Source organism: Manis pentadactyla, chromosome 2, assembly GCF_030020395.1.
Source record: "Manis pentadactyla isolate mManPen7 chromosome 2, mManPen7.hap1, whole genome shotgun sequence".
NCBI lineage: Eukaryota > Metazoa > Chordata > Mammalia > Pholidota > Manidae > Manis > Manis pentadactyla.
Genome location: NC_080020.1, coordinates 153,604,021 through 153,628,508, shown reverse-complemented (window position 1 = coordinate 153,628,508; position 24,488 = coordinate 153,604,021). Strand labels below are relative to the sequence as shown.

Below are 24,488 nucleotides of genomic sequence, written 5' to 3'. Positions count from 1 at the left end.
GTGCACCTAGCTGAGAGGACGGGGGTGCTGGGCTGCACCCCTGCCGCCACCTCCCTGCAGTGCTCCGTTCACCCCTGGCCTTCAGTCCTGAGCAGATAGAGTGGCTGGTCATCCTGCCTGGGTTGGGGAAGTTGTGACCTCAGCAGCAGCCCAGTTCTCAGCAAGTGACTGCTCCAAATTCTAGGGGCATCTTTGCTGCGGCCTTTCTCTGAGGTACTGAAAGGTGGTGGCCCCAAACCATAGCATAATGACAGGATTAACCAAGGACTCCATCTTGGCAGTCATGTCTCCCTGCCCTGTGTCCCCCAGACACGTTGTTGGTGTTGTGGGAACTGCCCTTCTGTCGTGAGACCCTGTTAGTGACTGCCCTTCCTCAGCCCAGAGGTTAGGGGTCTGAGGATTGGGAGCTTTTGCCCCACAATCCGCACCTCTCCCTGCCTATGCCCACTCGCCCTGCCGCGGAGCCCATGGAGGATGAGGAAGAGAGGCTGAAGGCCTGAGCCCCGCTGTGGGAGGAGAGCCTCGTAGGAGACATCAGAGGTGGAGGACAGAATTCTAGTGTGGAGGACTCAAACAGCCATGTGAGCTCTTGGGGCCTCAGTGCCCTTGTCCTTAAAATGGGGCTGGAGTGGGGAGTTTGGTGAATGTCGTCTATACACCGTGTGGCCTCTGACCAGCTGTTTTATGCAGTCCTGATTTTCCAAACTCGGGGTCTATTTTGTGGCCTGTTTGGGATCTGTGATCTCCCTAAAATAGGTATGCTATTTTGGATGGTACTCTCTGTGAGAGGAATGTGTGTTTAAAGCTAAAGTAGGGTGTACCTTTTATTTTGAGGGTGTTTCCCTTTCTCACCTTGGGCACACTGTGGTTAAATCAGTGTCCTCAGCTGCCTGAGAGGACAGCCTCAGGTGGCCTGAGCACACACCCTGGGCTTGGTGAGGCTCCTTCTCCTGCTCCCCATCCTGGGACTCCCGCACATCCTGGGAGAGCTCTTACCACATCTGCTGATCCCAGGACCAGGTCACTTGCCCTAGAGCCTGAGGGCCTCAGGGACTAGGCCGTTGAGAGCCTCCCTTCAGTCCAGCTGTGCTGCAGTTAGAACCCAGTGCAGAGGGCCAGCCACAGCCCTGCCGGGATGGGCTCTCTTTCTGCCTTTGTGGCTGTGGCTTGAAGAGAGTCCCTGCCCCAGTAGGGGAGGGCAGGTGGGGAGGGCTGCTGATCCGCCTCCACTCAAGATACCACCTTCCCCAAACTGGGCTGCTTCTCTTAGTGCTAATTGATAGCACCTCTAATTCTAGGAGTGTGGGGAGGGGTTCCTGTGCCCGCTCTAACTGGCAGTGGTTCTGATGGGGGCCGCAATCTGCTGTGCCCTGGGCAGGACTCCCGCGTACGTGATGAGGTTAGCAAGGTGCCTCCCAAGCCAGGAGACCAGCTGTTTTCGCCAGAACAGGTATATGCCGGTTCTGGTTTACAGAGGCCTCAGAGCTGAGTGAGTAGTATGGTTGGTGGCATCTCTGCGTGGGGATCACAGGTCTGAGCCAGTTTGTGTCAGCGCTGGGGACCAGAGCTGTGACCCTGCTGTTTATGAATTGACAGTATGTGCTATGTCAGGATCTTCTCAAGTGTGCCAGGAAGCACAGAACCCACTTGTAGCGTGTAGTCCACACTGCTTGTGTGACCGATTGGCAGCAAGTCACATGCACAGTGTGTGAGGATGAAGTCCCAGTTGCTTTACCTGGTCTGATACATAAAACATCTGTCATGTGCCAGCTTTTCTGAAATGACAGTTGCAAATGAAATTCGGGGTACAAAGGATAACAACAGACTTATTCCCCTTGGCTCTTCCCCAAAGGAGGTCACTTACAAGGAAAGCTGAACCCCACCCAGTCTTCTTGGTTTCTGACTGGCTGTCTGGGTTGGGCAGGGAGCTACCTCCAGGGAGCCTTGCCTGAGGTTGGTCTTCAGCTGGAGCTGACCTTCTGACCTCCCTGCCCCCTGCCCCCCCACCGTGCTGGCACCCTCCCCCTGGGCTCATCCTTTCGCCTCTGCTGAAGCAGAAAGCTTTCCTTTCTTTTCTGCAGGGTCCCTGCTGGAGCCCCTGGTGGAGTTCTGGTTCTCTCACTGTCTTGGGCAGGTGGAGAACCTCCTGCAGGCTGGCTCACATGCTGGGCATCATGCCTGGTGTTTCTCAGGGGCTAGTAGATGACTCCCCAGCTACCTGATGAGGTAGTTATTATTCATTTCCAATTGCAGAGGATGGAAGGGAAGCTCAGAGAGAGGTCAAGAGAGGTCAACTTGCCCAGGTTTTATCTAGTGTCCCGCATGTGTTCTCTCTGCTCAGTGTAGTTTTTGCTGTGGAAAGAACTGTCGTAATTTTACTTGAGGAACCTCATTGCTGATGCACTCGCTGCACTTTCCGTTCCAGAGAGTGGGGACTGAGTCTGGGCTCCCTGGCCTTTGGCTGTCTGCCCTCTCATGGGGTCCCAGGCCTTGGTGGGCTCTCCTGGTGGAGAGTAAGTAGCTGAGGTGGCCAGCCAGGTCCTGTGCTTTGGCACACATGGTTCCTCCCTCCTGGCCAGTGGCCCCTCCAGGCAGGTTGCCCCATCTGCGGCCTCCCGGGTGGCTGGCAGCCTCAGGCTCTCCAGGGCACTGAGACTTCAGCCAGCCTGCCTTGTTGCCATCTGTGGCCCTTGGAGCCTGTGTGCTGTTCCCAAGCCAGACTCCTCTGCTCAGGCTTATGGAGGATGAGCAGGCAGGTGGGGCCTCCACGAGCCTTCAACTCTTCCAGCCACAGAGTGAGAAGTGGTGGGACATGTGCCCCATCCTCCTGTGCTGGTCCGGCCGTAGCTGTGAGGGGAGCCCTGAAAGCCACCTCTGCAGCAGGCAGCGCCCCATCAATGAGCAGATGAAGAGACTAGGCCCAAAGAGACGAAAGGAGGGCCTGGAAGTTAACCTTGGGTTAACTGGTTACATTTCAGTTCTAAAACTCTTTGGAGGTGTGGGTTCCAACAAACAAAATTTAACCAGAGCACCCATGAAATTTTCCTGCATCTGATGCTTTAGTTCTGAGTCCTGGGTGCTGCTGAGTGTCCCCCAGCATTAACCCTTGCCCCACAGAGAGGCTGGGGGTGGTGGACTGGAGCCTGGGGAAGAGCATTTGTGGACGTAGTATGACTCTGAGTGGGCCAAAGACATCTTCCTCTGCCGATGCTCTGCAGAGAAAGCAGCTGTGTGTCTTTCCCATGCCTCGAAGCATTTTTATGTGCCTGTACCAGCTCGGTCACTTGGCATGTTTGAGTGTGCTGTTCTTGGCAGCTGGAACCCTCACCTGTTCACAACACTTACTCTGATCACCAGTGGCTGCTGGATAATCCTGTGGCCTGGCAAGGGTGCTGGTGTCTTTACAGAGCTGCACTTGGCTTAAGATTGGCATTTGTTTTACCTGCTGGAAGTGACTTAAGTCATAAGACTTAGTGATACAATTTTATGCCAGTTCTCCATGAGAAATGGTCTTCCTGCATTGAGGCTCAGCAGATTTATGGTCAGGCTTTCTTGTGTCTTCAGGTGATCCATTGTAAGTGAGCAGGCTTGTAAGGAGATCATTTGGCTGTGCTGCCTGGTAGACTGGGCCTCGCAGAATCTCTGGAAGCTGAGGGAAGCAGCCGTGGCCTGTGAGCGATGCTTGGCTGGACCTGAGTGTCCGTAGGGTCCTCAGCCCCCGCCTCCCACAGTCCCACTGGGCTTTCTGATCCCGGGTGGATGACTCATCAGCAGGACTTTGCCTTTCCTCTCCCATTATTGCCAGTCTGCCATGGCCACATTGGTTTGTGTGATATCCTTTCCTGCCTTAATAGCTCAACACTGTGCACTTCAAGAACTTGAGAAGTTTGAATAACAGAGGTGAGCTCCATGTAAAAGAAGGTGGCAGGGCAGGTGGTATAGGGCCCTCCCTGTATTCTCGTCCTTTTGCTCCCTGCCTTTATGCCTGTACCTCCAACATTATCACATTTTTGGGCTAAGACTTTGGAGGTCTAGGTAAAATCAGTCCACAGAGGGACAGCAGGTAAAATTGCTGCTTATGACCATCTTGGCCAGATGTAGTTTAATGTATTAGTGTGTGTCACATGAGGGCCTTGATGGATGCCAAGGGTCAGTCATGCCTGGTCCAGGAGGTGGGGGCCCTGAAATCTGGGAAGGCTGGTGGGGGGTTAAGAATGGAAGGTGGGCACCACTAGATGGGGGTGTAACTGGCTTTCCTGGAAGACAGTAAATGGGCAGCTGAGAGGTGGCCCCACCACCTGTCACTTCCGCCTGGATGGAGTTGTCCCCTCAGTGGACCTGTCACGGGATAGATGCCAGCAACCAGCAAGTCAGTGCCGACAGTGGGCAAGTGTACTTGACATCCAGGTGTGTAATCCAAGATGACAGGTACATATCCTCCCATTTAAAGGAAACACAGGGCTTCTTATCCAAGTTTTAAGCAATTTTTAATTATATTGCTTTTTGAAAAAATAAAAAAGATAAGTGAAAATATAATAACAAATAGTGATTTTTGAATGTCCTTTATTTTAATAGAAGCATTAATTAGGTGACTTTATATGAAAAGCTATAGGAAGAACAATACAGTGAATGCCCACTCAGCTTCAAGACATTTTCATTCCCCATACGATTGAAAGTACCTAATCTTCCACCACTCCCTGAGGTTTCTGTCATACTCAGTTTATGTTTTATTATTTTTACCCACTTAAATCTTTGCATTTTGTGACTCAGTCTGCACGGGTTTTTGTGCTGGGAGATAGGAAGCAAGCATTGCATATAAATTCTGAATTTATAAGACTTGTGATACTTACAGTTAGAAACAGCTGTTTCTTGAAATTGGGCTTGTGGCTGGCTTGCTGCCCCAGCTTCTGAGGGAATGGGCACATGCAGAGTAGGGCCAGTCCTGATGGTCATGCTCCCTCCCCTTTTTCCTTGTGCCTGCAGTGCTGTCCTGCCCTGCTGGCATGGGCCTTTCCTGTCTCCCAGTGCAGCCCACAGGCTGGTCTGCAGCGTTGGCTTCATTCCTGCAGGGTCCCTCTGCCACTGAGCAGAGGCCACTGTGATCTCTGCTTCAGACACCTGGTCATTAGTGTTGCTCATGAGCCCTGCCCTAATGATAGCTGTCCAGACCATCTCTCTGTCCCTCTTTTTCCTGGACCTATTCCCCCTTCCTGTGGGCCACTCTGCTTCCGGGGATGGTGGGATAGGGGCACACTATGCTGTGTGACTGTCCATGGTGAGCACATGGGCTGGCCCGGACAGAGGGATGCGTTTATATTCAGTCCTGGGAAGCCGCCCCTTCCTTTCCACTCTGCCTGCAGCCTTTCTCTTTGCATAGAGAAGCTCTTGCTTGCAATACCCACTCTGGTGCAGAGGCCCCTTTGTCTCCTCACATTACCTGAAACATGGCTGGTTCTCCCTGGAGAGGCAGGGCCCAGAAATGGAGTGGGGTCTTTTCTCTGCACATCCTACTTCTCATTTCAGAGGTGGGCTTAGGAGTCCCTCCCTCCTTGACCCATTCCTGTGCCTTCTCTACCTCCTGTCACTTCCCTGTGTCACTCCAGGTGCCCTTGGTCTCCAGAGAGGACAGGGCACCTGCTTCTGGAGTCCTGTCATCTCTTCTAACTTGTGTGTGCAGGGCCATCTGGCATTGCCAAGCCCGTGGCCTCGAGCTTTCTCTCACCTGATCATTCCTGAGACTCCCACACAGCCTCTTGCTGATCCCAGCATTTAGACCCCCACCCCCCCACCCCGTACCCTTCTGTGCAGGGATGACCGAGCTGAGAGTCTGGGCTGTGACACTTTTCATGGGACCTGGGTGATGAAAATGTGTACAGAGCACTGTGAGGCATTGGGGTGTTGGGGGTTTGAGGCGGCCTCTGGGAGGAGAGCTCTTCCAACAGAGTCAGTGGGGGTGTGTGTGAAAGAGAAGAATTAGCCCCAGGAGCCAGGTGGGAAAGGCATTGCAGGGGGCCTGGAACGCAGTGTAGGGGGACCAGGCAACCTAATGTGGGCACATTTATCCAGTTACTAAAATATTGCATACTCATTGTAAAGGGTTTCGGAAAATATGGTCCAATAGATGGAAAAGAAAATCTTGGTATACCCACTACCAAAGTGAACATTTTAGTATATTTTTAATATATTTAATATATTTTCATCTAATCTCTTCCCCTTGTGTTTGTAGGCATCTGTGTATTTGTATTGGTAGATCTTAGAGTTTTACTTTTTCACTTGTCAGTTATTGTAAACTCAGTGATTCCATTTCAAATAGCTATGTAGTATTTCCCCATATGACTGAACCATAATGCATTTAGGTTGCTGTTATGTCTTTCAGTTTATGGCATAAATTACATTATGGTGTACACAGTGCTGCAGAGAGCGTCCTTGTCCTGCCTCCTGCCAGAGAGCGTGACCTCAGGCTTCTCATCTCACTGTGACTGGCCTCTTGCACCTGCCCAGTGGGTGGATTAGCCTTTGTGCTAATGAACACCATCCTGACCACGACCACAGCCACTCAGAGTCCTTGTTGCTTTGCCAGCCTGTGGCTAGATCTGAAGAAACAGCCATGTTACCTTCTTTGAAAAACATATTTTAGATTAAAATTAAAATATACATGTACATGAAATGTTGATTCTCTCTTTAAAATATGATAATAATGTAGCCTGGCAGCAGCCTAAAATATGTTTACAATGTATCATTCAAGTGAAAAAGCAGGGTACCTCATCTTTTGTGCCCACTGATCTTATTTGTGTAAAATATGCAAATAAGAAGAACTGACTTTAGTTCAGGTGTGATTATGAGTGCCCCCCCCCCCCCCTTTATTTGCCCCAGGAACGCCTTGCTGTGTGCCTTCTGGCTGACGCCTGCACACAGCACCAGCTGTCTCTTCAGGCACCAGTGCAGCAGTAATTCCAGTGGGGGAGCCCCCCCTGCTGAGCCCTTTGTTTCATTGATTTCAGAGTAGAAGCATCTTAACTTGAAAGTGTTTTGATTTTTAAATGAGTTTTTGGGGAGTTTCTTTCATTCATCATTCTTTGATTAACCCAGGGTCTTATTGTTATGACAGAATACTCTTTTCTTGAGGTAAATTTGTAACTGAGAAATAGAAATCTATTGGAAACACCTTGTCTGAAGTACTAAATCATGCTGTTTGCTACCCAAATACTTCTCTTTGTCATAAAAATTATTTGTCTTATTGAAAGAGTTACTGCTTTTTAAAATAAGGGGAGGGCAGCCTCCTGACAAGAAAGTTAAATTACCAACAGGACTGTGTAAAAGTTTTGGATTGCAACTTGCCACAGGCCCACATGATGGCCCAGTGATGCTTCCCCAGGTCCCTGGCAGGAGGGAGTCTTATTAATAACAATAAATTGGACCAAGTTTTATGGAAATGTATGTACATTGCACTTACAAGGTGGTCTAAGAAATCAGGTGTCTCCCAGTGATGTTTTGACGGCATCAGAGGTGCTGTGAACTCTTTGGTGTCCTGAAAATCTGGGGAGTTTGAAAAATCTTCCTCTTGCCCAGGTCCATGCTTCCTGTTCTGTCTTCTCTCCTCCTTTGGCTTTTTTCTGGCCTGCTTTCTCCCTTGCTCTTGGTGGTTGTCTTCTTAAAGAGGAAACACTTCCATGTTTCCTGCCTTTCCCATCAGCCAGGGTGCCTCTTTCCCCACAAGCAGTGTGCATCTTGATGGCCTGAAGAGGTGTGGAAACCACTGGGTTCTCAGGGGAGCCAGAAGAAGGGGGACACGTATCACGCTGGCCAGGAGCTCCCCAGAGGTGCACAGAGACCCCCCAGTTTGGGGTGGGCAAAGCAGGCCCCCATCACAGAGCTTTCAGATCGTGGGGCTGCATTCCTGTAGACAAGTTATGTCAGAGGAGTCTAGAAATAGAAGTCAATTCTTAGAAGGCTGGGTTGCATGAAGGGCAAGTCAGCTGCTTCTCAGATGTCTGATCGCTCTGCTTCTGATGGCCTCCACCAGCAGAAACTGCCCTGTGAGGAGGCTGCGTTCCTTGACCTGGAGCCCTTGTACCAGTGACCTCAGCCAACAGCAGGAAGAGAGTGAGGGGATGCTGGAAGCAAACACCAGTTTATCCCACAAATGTGCACCAATTGGCTTCTAAGGAGGCCGGAGGTAGCTAAGTGCTGTGGGGAGATAAAGCATACTTTATCATACCAGCCCTGCTCTAAAATAAAGGGGGAAAGGCCAGTTGACTCAGGGATGAGATTATTTTTCTTAGTAAACTTTTAGATTTTAGAATAGTTTTTGCTTTACAGAAAAGTTGCAAAGATAGTACGGATTTCCTGCACATCTCCCTCAATCTCATCGCCCATTTTCCCATGTTGTTAACGTCTTACATTATCACGGTATCTGTGATGCATTAGTCACAACTAATGAACCAATACTGATACATTATTATTAACTAAACTCCATGCTTTATTTAGATTTCTTTAGTTTTTTACCTAATGTCCCCTTTCTCTCCCAGGATCCTATCCAGGACACCACATCATATGTACTCATCTTATTTCCTTAGGGTCTTGGTTGTGAATTTCTCAGACTTCCCTTGTTTTTGATGATTTTGACAGTTCTGAGGAGTACTTTGGTATTTTGTAGGATGACCCTCTATTGGGATTTTTCTGATGCTTAAGATTAGACAAGGGTTATTAGTTTTTAGGAAGAACACAGAGGTAGAGTGCCATCCTCATCACATCATATCAAGGGTATATTGCCAGTGCGACTTATACTGGGTGTTGGCCTTCACCCCCGGTCAAGGTCATGGTTGATGGGTTTCTTCTCTGTGAGGTTACATCCCCACCTCCCATCTTCTGCGCTGGTGAAAGGCAGCCACTGCATGTAGCCGGCAAGTAGAGCAAGGAAGTTAGGCTCACCTCTTTGCTAGGACAGGGGTGTTTACCTAAATTATTTGGAATTTTTTGACACAGGGTATTTGTCTCTTCCTCACTTATTTATTCAGTTTTATGTCAGTATGGACTCATGGTATTTAGTTTGTACTTTGAGTTATATAGTTCAGGACCAGGTTATTTTGTTGCTTGGATTGTTCCAGCTTTGGCCACTGGGAGCTCTTTCAATTGGCTCCTGTGGTCCTGTTATGGGGTTTTATTTTTCATTTTATTTATTTTTGAGCACATCTTTCCTTTTTGGCACTGCAAGATGCTCCAGACTCATCATGTACATTTCTTGCCCCAGTCCAAGAATCACCATTTTTCCATTTCTTCAATGAGCCATCATCCCTTTTACTAGACAATAGTACAAGAAACCAAAATCTGGATGCTGAGTGGCTAAAGTTACTGTAATTTAGGTTTCTGTGTACTCAACAGAGAACGAAAGTAAAACACATAAGCAGCAATGCCAGGAAGAAATAATTGAAAATCTCTCTCCATTGGCCAGCTCTGCCTCCTTCTTGGGCTCCACAGACACCATCTGTGAGCTGCAAACCTGACATGCACCATATTCTGAGTTCTGTTTCTGAGGTTGTCTCTATAGGGTGATATCTTTCTGCACAGCTTTCACTCTGACCCTGAGGTCACACATACTCTTACTGGCTTGTGGTGGAGATGTCATAACCAGGTCTTGAATGAGTGATTCCTGTGTGGCTCTTGGTCAAAAGCAGTGAAGTTTAACCCGAGAAAAGAAACTGATGGAAGAGAAGGTTTGGACATACGATGAGCTGTGAAGACAGGAAGCATAGAGAGAGCTCCTTAGGGAGGTTGCTGGAGGCTGGGGGTCAGGGGGAGGACTGGAAGATGGGTAGGAACTGGCTCCTGTATGTGGGGTGGGGTGGGGTGGGGAGTGTTGTGGGAATTGCAGTGTGGAAGCTACAGATGCAGGGGACCGAATGAAGCCTCACACCCCCACGTAAAGACATTGGACCCTTGCCTTTGGTGAATGTGTGCATGTGTGAGTGTATAAGTGATGTAGTCTTTGGCCCTCAGCCTCACTGGGAAGCCTGTTCAGAGCTTGTTGCTTTGGCCCATGTGGGGTGGAGTGGGACTAAAGAAAAGGAGGTGTTGAAAGCAGAGAAGTCTCCCAGGAAGGGGGGGCAGGAGTCAGTAGCCACCCAGTTTGGTTGATGGTTGGAAAGTGGTATCATGTGTGTCTGAGCTCCTGAGAGTGATGTGCCAGAGAGAGAATCCAGCAGAAGCCAGTTCTGCAGGGAACATGGATTCAGGTTCCAGTGGATGTCAGGATTCCAGGGCTGGTGGCCAGTTGACTTGGAAATGCTGGACTGGGCCTCAAGGGAATCGTTTGGGTGAAGGGAGTGGGGTTTAGGCATCATTGCCAGATGACTTAGTGGATAAAATTGGCAAGGTGCAGGAGAGTGGAGACATACACACATACTTGCCCTGCAACCCGTTCCTGTCCCTGTGTTCACCCTGGATGGTCGCAAAGAGCGATGCTCCTGTCATGCTGACTGACTGGCACTGGTTCACAGAAGCACTAGGTGGGAGCTGTCATTTACACACCATCTGTTGACACCATCAGTACCAAGTAGTTTAGGGTCTTTTATCTTGGGGATTTGGGCCACTGTGCTGGAGCCCCAAGGTGCTTGACTCTTTTGACCGTCTGATTCCAAGGGAAATTTGGACCTAGAATTTTCTTGGCAGAGCAAACTCTGCTCCCACACCTTCCTGAGGCTAAGTGGATGCACAGGGGTGTGTGTGCCCCCCTGGAACTATGAATGGTAATTGTTTCCGGGACAGAGATGGTGTGGGGACGTCTGTAACTATTTGGTCTGTTTTTGTTCCTGGATGACATGGGTCATTTCACATAGGGTGTTCACGTCCTGCCCCTAGGCAGCTGTCAAATTTTGCCTGCCTTTTCTGCTCCTTCTGTATGGAATTAACATCGTTGAAGGGTCCACATGCATGTGAGGTAAGATGGACAGTCTAGAAAGACCCAGCGTGATGGAGTTTATGCAGAACTCCTTGTGCCCTCCTAGGTTGTGGTGGCTGGGACCGAGGTGGGAGCTGTGGTGACAGTGATAAGTGCCCTGCCCCTGGGTGTGTCACCAGGACTTGTTGATGCGTTGGATGTAGGGGAGGGAGGGACTGAGAGAGGAAGCAAAGAAGACTCCATGTTTTGGGCACGAGCTGCCTGGAGAAGGCTGGTGCTGTCAGCTGAGATGAAGACTAGTGGCAGAGCAGGAGGGAAACGCGCAGCTGACAGTCCAGGAAGCTGAGAATGTACTGTTGAAGGGCTGGGTTTTTCTGCGGTTTCCTTTTTCTGACCATGCTGCTTATACAGGAATCTAAAAGGAGGGAGAAAGCGGTTTCAGAAGGACCTGGCTCTGGGGAGTGGGGCCCCATGTGAAGATGAAGATGCCCACGTCAGGGGGCAGTGTCCATCCCATGGTGGTGCTCTGAATTCGGCCTCACAGGAGGTACCCCAAGTCCCTGCTTCAGTGGTGTTAGGGTACATGTGGAGGAAGAGCTTAGGGGTGTCATGCAGAGGGGTTTGACACGTCAGGTACTTCTGGAGGTGTTTGTGGTCTGGTTCGGCCCTGACCCTTTATTGTCCTTTTAAGGTTTCCTCTTCCTCTCACTGTATTTCAACTGCAGCTAGGGTCACCATTGACCTGTGATGTACAGGCCTCAGTAGATGAGTGGGAATCTAGAGCATTTCCCTTCTGCCCCTGTTGGCGTTGACAGCTCGGTGAGGGGGAGGCTGTGCCTGCATCTGGCCAAATAACATCTGGAGATGAAATACTTGGTCCTTTGAGTGTTGTAGCATATCATGAAAGTTTTGTTTGTTTTCCAAAATTATTATTTTACAACACATGGGCTTTTACTGTTTAGAACAGAATAAAAAACTTAACAAAGAAAAGAAACATTTTAAAGCTAACTTTTAATTTAAAAAAATTACAGAGGGTAAAAACAAAATGAAGTTTTATTTCTTTATGGTAATGGAGAAAAAAAATAAGAACCCAAACTGGGTCAGATAGACAATAGTAGGAATAAGAAGTTCAGTCTGTATCTAATCACAGCTGAGTCCCAGTTAATCAAAAACAAATTGGGAGTGGGACTGGACTTTGTGCACTTGCAGAGAATGGTCACATTATGAGTTGGTAACACAGTCAGACAGTTTGGGGATCAGTTTCTGTATTCAGCAGCTGCATCCCTGAACGCATGCTGCCCCCGACCTGGTAGCCCAGGAACACCTAAGGCAGGAGGGTCTTGAGAGTTGCCCATCCATGGGCCCCATGCAGGGTGGAATCTGGAAGCAGAGGGTAAACCGAGTGCCTTTGAGCCCCTAGGGCCCTCACCCAGGGGATATTCTCTTTAAAGCGTTCACACACACTCATGCTGTCATCTCTGTGGGAGACACAGCATAATGTCAATCGATAGGAACACTGAAAGCTGATAATCTGAGTGCAGGTGAAGAGAGTGAAGCTGTCATATGAGTGAGCAGATGTAACAATGGAGAAGGAGCAGCAAGTCAAGGGCACTTAACATAGATGGCAGCCCTGTGCACACTGGTCATGGCGTCCTTGTCTACAGGCATACCCGTAGCTGTGTTCATCTTCCTGTTCATTACCGCAGACTTGCAGGGGAGCCCCAGGGAAGTGAATGACTGTCAGGGGCATGCAAGTGAGACACAAGCCTGGGTCTGTGTTATGGGTCTCTTTTTCAGAGTAGTCCTTAAATTCAGGGCAGAGTATACTTGAGAGCAATTTTCTTCTGGTGTGGCTTGCTTATAAAAAATTGCCATCCAAGTGATATTTCACTGACCAAAATCAGCTGCCAGAGATTTCCATCCTTGAACATCTTTGTCTGAAGGGGTAGTCCCTGTTGATATGCTGTCCCTGGGGGGCCAGTACATTATATTCTTTATCCCTCATTCCCATCTTACTCCTGGAATCTGTCCCACCCTCACTGGCTGGGAGGAGATCTCAGAGGGGTGTGAGGGTAGGGATCTGGGTCTTAGATGGCAGGGGCCCTTCAGGGATAACTTGTTTGGTGTGTTCGTGAAGGGGAGCACAGTCATGTCCTGGGCAGGTCCAGGCAGGGGCTGACTCTGGAAGGCGTGCCCACAGGGCCTGCACAGGAAGCATAGCCCTTGGACCTTCTGGCATTAGTTTGATATCTGGAGGAACCCATAGGGGAAATGGAGCCTAGTGAGGGCCCCTGTTCAGAATAATAGCAGTTTGCTAAATACCATTTAGGCTTTGTAGGTTATTGGGGAGCCCCATTTTATACACAAGGAGTCTGGGGTTGGAGGGGGTCCAGGGTCCAGTTTAGTTCTTAGTTCCTGCATGGCAGAGCCAGCCCTGGAGCCATCCTTCCCACCTCTTACCCTCCCACCGCCCATCAGGGGCAAGGTGGTTGGGTGGTGTCTTCACATCCCCAGTTCCTTCTTCAATTTGGATTCTGAGAATGCCGTCTGCTGCCTGTGGGGAGTGGACAACACTTGGTGATTTTCAAGAATGTGCTGGCAACTCCCTTCTTTCCCATGCCTGGATACCTGAAGCCCTTTGGGTTTTTGGGAGGGGAGGGATTAACACCACATTTCTTCTGGATATTGATTGGAACTGTTTTGAACTTCTCAGCTGAGTGGCCCACAATGACATGAGACCCTTATGTGTAGAGGGGGCTACTTGAGGGGGATTTATCTCTGAGGATTTTGTGTGGCTTGTCTGCTTACTCTGACCTCCTCATGATCTGATGTATGGTCACACGCCTCTCATGCATGGTAATGTTCCCTCACATTTTACAAATGACTTGCTAGTCAGAATATACATCTGGGTGACATTTTTAACAAAAAAGAATGTGTTTTTAAAGACATGCCTTAGTTCCTGCTCAGAGGAAGTTTCCTTATAGTGTGTAGAATTCATAGTCTATTGGTTAATGCCAGCTTCCCTAACGTGGAGTATTAGACTAAAAGGAACTTGGGCATAATATTCTGTTGATTGTTAGGAATTAAGTATAAATTTATTGGGATCCACTTCTGGAATGGTAGTACTAGATGCTCTGCAGACCTTCTCAGCAACACAGCAATAACTGGTGAAATTTGTCTTAAGAAAGCAATCATTTAAAATATCTGGAAATTGTCCTAAGGACATACAGAAAATGAAGGTACATTTATTCAAGAAAATCAAGCTCAGCATGACAGAAGCTATGCTCTGGCTGGGTATGGCCAAGAAGATGGGGCTCCCTGTCCCCCAAGTTTCCATCCTGGGCTAATGTTGCTCCCTGGGAGGGGCAGATTGCCAGCACGTTTCATTTCCCACAAGCTCTATGTTGCAGAGCTAAGTTACAGGAGAGGGTAGGCAGGCCCACCCATATGGTGGAGGCTCTGTGACAAGCTGAGGATACTAGGCCCCTAATTGCCCTCAATCACCCCATTTTGCTTGTAGGGGACGTTCACTTCTAGAAGAGTCAAGCCAAGAAGATCAAAGGTGCTGTCTCCACCCTGCACGCTCTTTGTCAGGTGAGGTTGTCATCCGAGAGGAGTGACCCACTGTTCTTGAGCCTAGCTCGAGGGTGTGGGGCTCAGAGATTAGATAATGTATTATAGATATACCCCAAGCCAGAGAACCAGAGTGGTAAGTAAGAAGGTTAACATAACAAACTCTGCAAATATATATTCACTTTCCTTCTCTCAGTTTCTGTAAATACATAAAGTTATATAAAGAAATAATAATATACTTTCAGGTTTGTAATATATATAGATTGACATGTATAATAATAAAACAAAAAGGAGGAAAGGGGAATAGAACTATGTAGCAGTAATGTTTCTATATGTCACTGAATCGTGTGTAAAGAAATTAAAGGTCAATAGAAAATATTCACCTAATGAAAAGTCAAGCAATAAAGGAGGAAGAGGGGAACAAAAAAGACAGGGATATCTGTGCTGTTGCCACCTTCAAAGGGCTTTTATTATAAGGGTATAAACTAGATGTTAGAGTTTGTAGTGTTTCTTTAATTTTATGTAAAAAGAAATTTTATCAGCCTTCTCTGGATAGAGCCCTCATCTGTCTCCTGTTCATTCTGGGTCTTTTTGTTAAAGATGTGTTTTAGGATTTGTACTCAGTGCACGTACACACCTGACCTGGAGGTTTCAGGGATGAAGGGAGCAGCTGCGGTGTGAGGGAGAAGCTTGGGGCTGGGAGGTGATGGTCTGGAGTTGGGTGTCCTTGCTGTGCTACAGTCAGTCTGCCTTGTGACCTTGAACTGGTCACTTTTGCATCTCTGACACCAGGTTTCAAATGTTGAAAGGTCACCCTGGGCACTCAGTGAGATAATGTCTGGTAAGTCTTATTTTTTTCCTAATTTATTTATTTATTATCTTGTATGCAATTAATAGGTTTCCAAAAACACATGTATGTGTGTGTAAACAAGGATGCTAGCATGGAAGTAAGTTCAGAAGATACAAGGAAGTAGCAGGGATTGTGAGGAACATGACTCTGTCCTAGAAGGGGGACAGCACTTAATTAGGTACCAGCTAAGACTTCATCAAAATTCTCAACTGCAGACTCTGGATGGTAGATTTTCCATATTTTGGGTTTGTGGAGATTATCCAATTCATTTCTTGAAAAATAAAGTCTGTTACTTTGTATAAAAGATGTATGGAACCAGAAGAAAAATGGGCAGTTGTCACAGTATTTAGGAAGATGCAAAGAGAGAAACTGCACTTTCACATTATCATACAGAGGTGGACAGCTGACCAGGTTAATTATTACTCTGTCTGCTTCAACATTGTGAGTTATCATACATTTTTTAGAAGCAGAACAGAAAAAGAAGGTCTTTTGCTGCATTGTTATGTGTACTTTTAGATCAGTTCCATTACCTTTTCAAACACCATGAATCGAATAAATAATTAGCTTTTTTATTGTGAGTACTTTTATTGGAGGGAGAGTCCAGTTGTAGATATTTTTCACACCCGCAAAATATCCAACATATCTGCTCTGAGAAGGAGTTTCTGCCCCCTAAAATTTAGTGCTGGTGCTTCTATCTGTTCTTCATTCTCCAAAATGATAATGGCTGACCTCTGCAGTTTTAAATATTTCACTGGCAATAAGGCAGGCACACACCATTGTTCCAGTTCTGCCTTTGCCTCCCTTACAGTGAATCACAATGATATTTCCTTTATCCTGAGCCATCCACTCATCTACTTCCTTGGTGAATGTCAGCATCTCACTCAGAGAGGGAACACTGTGATCACCAATCATTATTCTATGGACCCTATAATGGAATACTTAGGGTCATAATCTCCTTCACTGCATAGATTGTAGACTTGGTAGTGGTTGAGATACTTGGTGTCCAGGAATCATACAACTTCCTTGATGGGATTCCTATAAAAAGACACCTTTCTAGAAGATGGGAATGACATGGCAATAATACATTCAGTAATTTAAGTGAGATCTAAGTCAAATCCATCCTTATTTCCTGAAACCATCCTTCTGGACAGTGTTTCAAGATGTCTTTTTTGATAAGCCAGATGAAAAACTCTTATCAGAATGATAAGTCGTAGAATTGAAATAAAATTGCCAATCTGGGAGTATCTTTAAGAACCTTAAAGTAATAAAAAATATGAACAGTATCAACCAGTAGAGTTACCACAGTAATGACAGCATCTAATGAGTTAAGTATATCAGAAAAATAAGATCGTATCCCTTCTACAAATACTCGAAGAACCTCCATTAAAAAAACAAAGCAATTATTATGCTCAATGAAATAAGCCAGGCAGAAAAAGACAAGTATCAAATGATTTCACTCATATGTGGAGTATAAGAACAAAGAAAAAAACCGAAGGAACAAAACAGCAGCAGACTCACAGAACCCAAGAATGGACTAACAGTTACCAAAGGGAAAGGGACTGGGGAGGATGGGTGGGAAGGGAGGGATAAGGGGGAGAAAGGGGCATTACAATTAGCAGACATAGTGTGTGTGGGGGTATGGGGAAGGCTGTACAACACAGAGAAGACAAGTAGTGATTCTATAGCATCTTACTATGCTGATGGACTGACTGTAATGGGGTATGTGGTGGGGACTTGATGGGGGGTATGTGGAGGACTTGCTCATGTAATTGTATATTAATGATACCAAAATAAAAAACAAAAAACAAAAAAAAAACCCCCAAAAACAAAGCAATAGCTAAAGAAATGGAATGAAATTCCAAAGGAATATACGTTGTGTTATCAGTGACAATTAGGTCTGTAATGATGAGGGACAAATCCACAAAAGTCAGCAAAACTCCAAATATTCTGAGTGCGAAAGATGATACAATTAAGTACACAGTCCTCTTAATCACACTGTCATATGAATTAGGAAAATTGATGTCTTCGTCACCATCATCAAGTTGTTCTATTTTACTGTCATTCACGGCTCTAACACAGATTACTTTTTCCAAACTCACTTGAGTCAGAGTTTGCCCTGGAGATTCCCTCAGAGGATACTGCTGTCAATTCACTCAGCTCAGAGTTTTCATTGATGATGTCTTTACTGGTCGCTGATGTGAACTCAATCCAGTCAGAGCTACTGAAGACATTCTGGCTAGAAGACACAGCAAAGCCTGTTAGAGCCTTCTTGTCTTCACATGAATTAGGAAAATCAATGTCTTCATCACCATCATCAGGCTTGGAAAGTTGTTCTATTTTACTTTCATTGCTGGCTCCATCAGAGATTACTGATGTCAATTCATCTACATCATTCCCCTTGTTCTCATTGTTGTCAGAGGACCTAAAGAGTCACCCATAACTTTATTTTTGGACACATGAACCAGAGATATAAAGGGTCCTCCTTTAATCTCTGCATGGTGTCCTGTGGCTGAATTTAATCTAGAATTAATCTGTAAATAGTCCTTACAGGTGAACAGGGACACCAGCTCATGTTTGGTGGAAGTAGGAATTCCAAGCTCTGAGGTTTCTGCCTTTTCTTGTTCCAGGGAGGCAGGCCCAAGAACCAGGACAGGCCAAGGTAGAGACAGATTTCTGGGATGTAAGGCCAGGATCCGCTTACCTGATGCTCCTACAGAGCCAGTACTGGAATAAGAACTCTGTGTCCATGGCAACCCCAAACAACAGATTCCAGGTGGTCCTGGGATCATAGTAGAGTGGAGAATACAATACATTTGGTTCCAGATGGCAGACTTAAAAATAGACACTGTTCTCCTTAAGATCGGGGTGGGGGTGCCAAGATAAAAGATCCCAGGGTAATCTCAAAGCAGACTGTCCAGCCTGTTAGTTTTTCTCTGGCATCCAAAGGAGGGGATGCTTCTTAAATACCCTGATTCTGAAGGTTGCATTGAACTTTTGGCTTTCCATTTCCTGCTGGCCTGGCGCACGAGCTGGTTTCCTGGAAGCAAGTCCTAGTGGAATGCGCACACCCAGTGCCCTGCCCCGGCTTGCGGCCGCCTGGGGCGTCCTCTCCAGGCTGGAGGGGACTGTTGGCTGAGGCCGTAGCGGGCCTTCCACTGCGGGCCTCACAACTCCAGAGGTGCGTGTGGCCTCGCGGAGTCAGGCCGCCGCTTGCTGAGCCCCAAGGGCAGGTCCTGCAGGGGCTCAGTGCACAGCATTCAGTGGCCACTATGTGGCTTCTGTGTCCGTGCATCCCTTCTGAGGAGGCAGCCCCCGACCTCGAGGTCTGCAGGACACAGGCGGCCTGAAGGCCTAATTTAAACCAGGTTCCCCCAATGGGTATTTGAAATTCAGTCATTCTTTTAAATTAATGACCAAAATAACTGGAGGCTTGGTGAGGTTAAGTATTTTGCCCAAAGCTACATACTTCCTTAGTAGCAAAGTTGAGAATCAAACTCAGATCTATCTGACATCAAGTAATAGGATTTCCTCCACTTCATGTCCATGCCTGAAATTCCACCAGGCATTTTTCCCACGCCCTGTCATTAGAATGTAAGTGGTCCTGGAATGTTCCTATCTTAAGCCATCCTCAGCCAACACCTAAGGGCAAGCAGGAGGGAAGGACAGCAGAAGGGGGTTTGGAGCCTCCGGCAAAGAGGTGAAAGGGTGAAAGGACATGAGGGATACATTTCCAGCTTTCCCAATCTGTCAGCCTCAGAGATGGACATTGAGCCTCCTAAAAATCCCTTCTGGGAAAGAGCTCTGCAGCACCCCTCTTCTGTGGGAGTACAGTTTTCTGGGAAGGGAGTTAAGCACCATGACTTTGGCTACATAGATGAAATCTTTCTGGGGGTGGTTCGGTCATTTATATCAAGAGCTTTGCAAAAATGCTTAGTTTTTGACCCAGTCTTACTGTACAAAACCCCCATGCTGAGCTTAGAGCACTGAATACATACAAATGTTCAGTAAATAAGTAAAAAAAAGAGTATGCTACACGCTGTATGTAGAAATTGGTCCCAAAGATATAGCTGTCTAGGGATTATGAGTGACTTTTATGTTCTCAGTATTTGTCCTCATCTTTTATTCTTGTTTCTTTTTGTTTCTAACTAGAGAAAGCCATTGTTCTTGTCTCTCTGACATTCATCCCCTTTCGTTCATAACTGCAACCCCAGTTCCTCATCCTCAATGCTATTGTATTCCTGTCCATGTATTCTAGGCAGGGTGGGCTCGTGACCAAGGCATGGACAATCAAAAACATCCTGCCTGGCCACAGTGATTGGTTCAGGGATGAGCATGTGACTTGAACCCAGCCAATGGGATTCAGTTCTGAGACTTCTGTTGGAAATATTGGGAAAGAGAACTATTTTTCAGGGATATTTTGAAGCCAATGGGAGGTTAAGTCTGTTGGCAGCCCTCCAGCTACACAGCTCCCAAATAGGGGTGCCCCCTTCCTCGTTGTGGGGGATGGTGTGTGAAGTTTAGAGCTGAAGTCTTCCTCACCCTCAACTACAGCCTCTGAAGTTCTCCTGACATTGTTCCTTTGGCTCGAGTAGGCCTTCTAGACTCAGTGTTGCAATGCCCTTGGGATTCATTGTATGAGCTAATAAGTAAAATCAGAGTCCTCTTAGTATGGGGCTTGGTGAAAGTAACACCCAGACAGGAACTAATAACCCAGTGAGGTGGGCAAGATCAAGTAGCCAAGGACAGCATCCAAGTTCACCTGTCCTTGCCCTGTAACTCCCTGAGCATATCAAAAAATTTCCTTGGGTGGCAGTAAAGAAAGCAATGTGGGTCAGGATGCTTTAAGGAAGAGAAAATGTGAGATTGGGGTATAAAAAGCAGGTTGAAGGAGAAAAGACATTGCTGGGCCTGAAGAATTAAAAATGCTCAGACTGACTTCCAGAGAGTCCTTGGCAGTGTTAGAAGTCAGAGGTTTTGCTCCTTACTCTAAGCAAGTAGTAATTTTTGTGAACTAACAGGACATTAAAGAAAACATTTTCTTGGTTGGATGACCACCAAAAGTAGCCAGGAGAGACTAATTGCACTTCTAAATCCATTTGTTTTAGATTTTGCTAATGAATCCAGCAGACATCTCAGGGATACTGAAGTGGGATTGAGGGTGGCAGGAGACACACAAGTTCCCTTCCCATCCATGTTCACACTGAGCCATCAAACATTCAACCAGGTGCTGGCATCATAGGGCACCTAATGAAAATGTGTCACAATTTTTTTATTCTAAGTCACAAATGCATCATGTAAGAAGTTGAGACTGTGGATTCATTAAGGACCAGTTGGTTAAAGTCTGGGATTATAGTCCTTTCACAGTTATTTGCAGGGGAGATTGCCTTCCCCAGAAAAATATATTGCCTAATTGGGAGCATAAACTTCTGCTTTGATACCTGTAGCATTCTGTCTTTTTATTATTATTCTTATTAAGGTATCATTGATATACATTCGTATGAAAGTTTCACAGGAAAAACAATGTGGTTATTACATACACCCTTATTATCGAGTCCCCCCCATACCCCATTGCAGTTGCTGTCCATCAGTGTAGTAAGATGCCACAGAGTCCCTGTTTGTCTTCTCTGAGCTACAGTGTCTTCCCTGTGACCCCACACACCATGTGTACCTATCATGATACCCCACAATCCCCATCTCCCTCCCTCCTCACCTGCCTTCCCCCACTCTTCCCCTTTGGTGACCACTAGTCCCTTTTTGGAGTCTGTGAGTCTGCTGCTATTTTGTTCCTTCGGTTTTGTGACATTCTGTCTTTAATGAACACATATATTGGTCCCACTGGCTTTGAACTGAGATCTGGCTTGATGTGATAGGTATTCGCTGTTCAACATGCTCATCTAACTTATTCTTGTTGAAAGCTCTTAAAGGGATTTAAATTTATTTTTGAGTTAGGATAAGCTCCTCACTTTTCCTCCATTATGATAAACATTGTGCTGGTTATGGGCCTGTTCTGGAGGCTGAAAGTCCGAGATCAAGGTGATGGCAGATTTGGTTCCTGGTGAGAGCCTTCTTCCTGGCTTGCAGATAGCTGCCTCCTTGCTGTGTTCTCCGTGGTGAGAGAGCTGTCTGGGAAGTGTTAACCAGCTCTCCCCACCCCCTCCTGTCCCAGATAGGGAGATGGGGGAGGAGAGAAAGGGGGTTCAGATTCTCTGCCTCACAGTGAGGGCTCTGTGCCCTTTGTAAGCAGAATGCAGGGCTGCTTCACCACCTCTGGTCCTTGTGCAGGGCACTAGATAAGAGGATGTCAGGCACAGTCTTTTAGGTGTGTTGTTACCCCCCTCCTAAGTTCATATGTTGAAGCCCTAACCCCCAATGTGACTGTATTTGGAGATTGTGTCTCTAAAGAGGTAATTAAGGTTAAATGAGGTCATATGGGCAGGGCCCTAATCCAGTAGGATTGGTGTCCTTATAAGCAGAGGAAGAGACACCAGGCAGGGCATACATGGGAGAGTCCCTGTGAGGGCACAGCAAGAAGGCAGTGGCTGCCTGCCATGGAGGAGGGCCGCAGGAGACCCAGCCTGAGGCCTGCTGGCACCTGGATCTTGGACTTCTGTCTCCTGAACTGTGAGAAGGTAGATTTCTGTTATTCGAGCTCTCAGTCTGAGGCATTTTGGTATGGCAGTCTGAGCAGACTAATAAGACACATGTCTCTCGTGGAGTCTAGTGTTCCTTCTTGGTGCCCAGCAGCATTACTGCCAAGCTCTGCCCCACTGAGGAGCAGGAAAGCAGCCGCACTCAAAATTATAAAAGTACAAGCCCGAAAGATCATTAGAAATAAAATGGCTGTTTTGGAGAGTGTCCTCTCTGAACTCCTCCTGGTGTATTTAATGACCAGCCTGGTGACAGAAGCCCTCTGAGTGGCAGAGTCAGCCTGTTGCAGGGGCTGCAGGCTTGGTTGGTGTGTGTGATGATACACTCGAGCAGGGTTGCATGGCAGACCGACCCCAGAAATGCCAGGCTTGTGTTGGATTGCGAGCCTGCCTCCCTACTTTCCCCCTTGAAATGGTGGCAAATAATCACATGGTATATTTAGAACTGATTTACAGTTCCTCTGTGCAAACCTTTCCTTGGGTACATGGTTTAATCCTCTCATCCAGCCTTGTTTTAAGATCTACAGAGTGCTATATTTATTTGACTTTATTTGAAATTTCAAGGCTTTTCAGAATGCTGTTCCAAGAAATCTGATGAATACAGAACTCTAGAACTTAGGCCTTAAGGACTGAACTACTGATATGTTTGTGGGCTTTCTTATGACTTAACTGCTCCCCACTTTCTCTAGACCATCTAGAGCAGGACAGCTAAAAGCCCCCTTGGAATTAGTGTCAGAAAGTCTTAAAAAAAATTTTTTTTTAACAAACTTTATTTTTAGAGCAGTTTTAGATTCATGGCACCATTGAGCAGAAAGTACAGAGTTCCCATATGCCCTTTGTCCCTACACAGAAAGTCTTTTGACTGTGCCATTGTAATCAAGGACAGAAGGGGAAGATTGTCCTGTTTAGAGAAGTAATATATTTTTTGGCTACACTGACACCTTCAGTGAAGGCAGGGTGTCAGGCTGCCCACCCCAGTCTGCATCTTGAATGGCCTGGCTCCCAGCAGTGCATCACTGGGTCTAGTGTGGACCCGATGGAGCCACAAGAGGTGTCATTGGCAAGCCCAGATCTAATTCCTAAGGAAGCCTTCCTACTGCTCACAACCTCAGACTGTATTATTCTCCAGAAAGAACATGTCATTTGAAGATTTAAATCCTAAATCCTACCTCTTCAAAGCATTTTTGCCTTTGTATCTCACTTGATGCTTAGCAAGGCCTGTTGTCACTTAAATTTAACTTAGTAGCTTGTGGCCTACAAAGCCTTCACATACTCACTTTCTTAACAGAGATTTGCAGCCAGACTTTAAGATGGGAATGTCTCCCCACTGTCATAACAGAAGACATGGGCTCAGAGTCAAGCCTTCCCACAAATGGTTGGTTGGTGTTTGGGGATAGAGATGGGATGCTGGGTGCTCCATTCACTCCGCTTCAGGCCCAGTGTCCTGAAGGGGATACACCTGCCACTGGAAGGATGGATGCAAGCCATATATGTGCATAGTTACATTTTTTAATGTACATACTTAAATATTTAACTAGTTCAAAATACTATGTTAGAAATTTAAGTTAAAAAATTTATGTAAAGAAAAATCTTTGAACACTAGTGCAGGCTCACAGTACAAGTCATGACCCTTGAGTACCTGCCATTTAGAAAGTACTGCATATCTGAGCTAACTGTGCAAGATGACCAGAGTGGGAGTCAGAGTCTGCTGTCTGTCCAGCCTTGCTCGTTGTCCATGGAATGATTTGAGGCACACACACCCCTCTTCTCTGAACCTGGATGTCATCACTGAGACAGAGAGTGACGATTTCCCTGTGACTGGGGCAGGCTTTGTTGTAAGGAGCAAGTGACAGAGCAGAATAAGCACATTCATACCATTTTGGACTCTCTACCAGTGTAGGATAGTAGATTGGGGGAAATGAGTCGGGGGGAGTGGGCCACATCCAACAGCGGGGATACCAAAATGCCCAGAGTTTGTGATTTGCTTGAGATCTCATAGCTGAATTAAAATCTGTAGTGGACCCAGCAGTCCATGGGCTCCAGCTCTGTGTCACTTGCATTTCCATGACACGCCTCTGCCCCTTATGTGTTGATGAGCACACTGATTGCTGTGCTCTGCTTAGCTGAGCAGTGTGGGAGGGCTACAGCTGCACTGCTGTTAGGAGCTCTGGCCCAGTGCACTGTCTCTGACTGATCCAAGACTTGAGTAGTCTCATACAGCAGTGCCTGCTCCTTCCCACACAGTATTCCAGAACCATGTGAGTGGGTTCACACCTGCCCAGTGGCTGTGCATCTGGTCCTTTCTAGATCTTATTCTTCGCTAAACCCTGGGAATGGTGCTGGATGATAGTCCTATAGGTGTTAGGTGATAGCTGTGTGGGGCTGGCTGAGTTCTCTAGATGAGAATCTTCCATCTGGTGCAGGCCTGTCACCCTGGCTCTCCCGTCAGTGTCCTGGCCTGCACCGAAGGAGGCAGGGCCTCAAGTCGTCTGGTAATGGGTATTGAGGTGCCTTGGAGGAG

The 24,488-nt window shown here is 47.0% G+C and overlaps 1 protein-coding gene and 1 pseudogene across 14 annotated transcripts in view; one reads left to right on the top strand and one right to left on the bottom strand.

The window, feature by feature from the left end:
- Positions 1–24,488, top strand: part of INPP4A (inositol polyphosphate-4-phosphatase type I A) — a 189,183-nt gene that overhangs the window by 31,101 nt on the left and 133,594 nt on the right. The window contains exon 2 of one of the 14 annotated variants that reach the window (XM_057496955.1): positions 14,418–14,491. The exons of the other annotated variants lie outside the window; for them this stretch is intronic. The gene's annotated coding sequence lies outside the window, so the exon portion shown is untranslated. The remainder of the gene's footprint in view (positions 1–14,417; positions 14,492–24,488) is intronic. 14 annotated transcript variants of the gene reach the window in all.
- Positions 14,519–16,936, bottom strand: LOC118909529 (phosphatidylinositol 3,4,5-trisphosphate 3-phosphatase TPTE2-like; annotated as a pseudogene).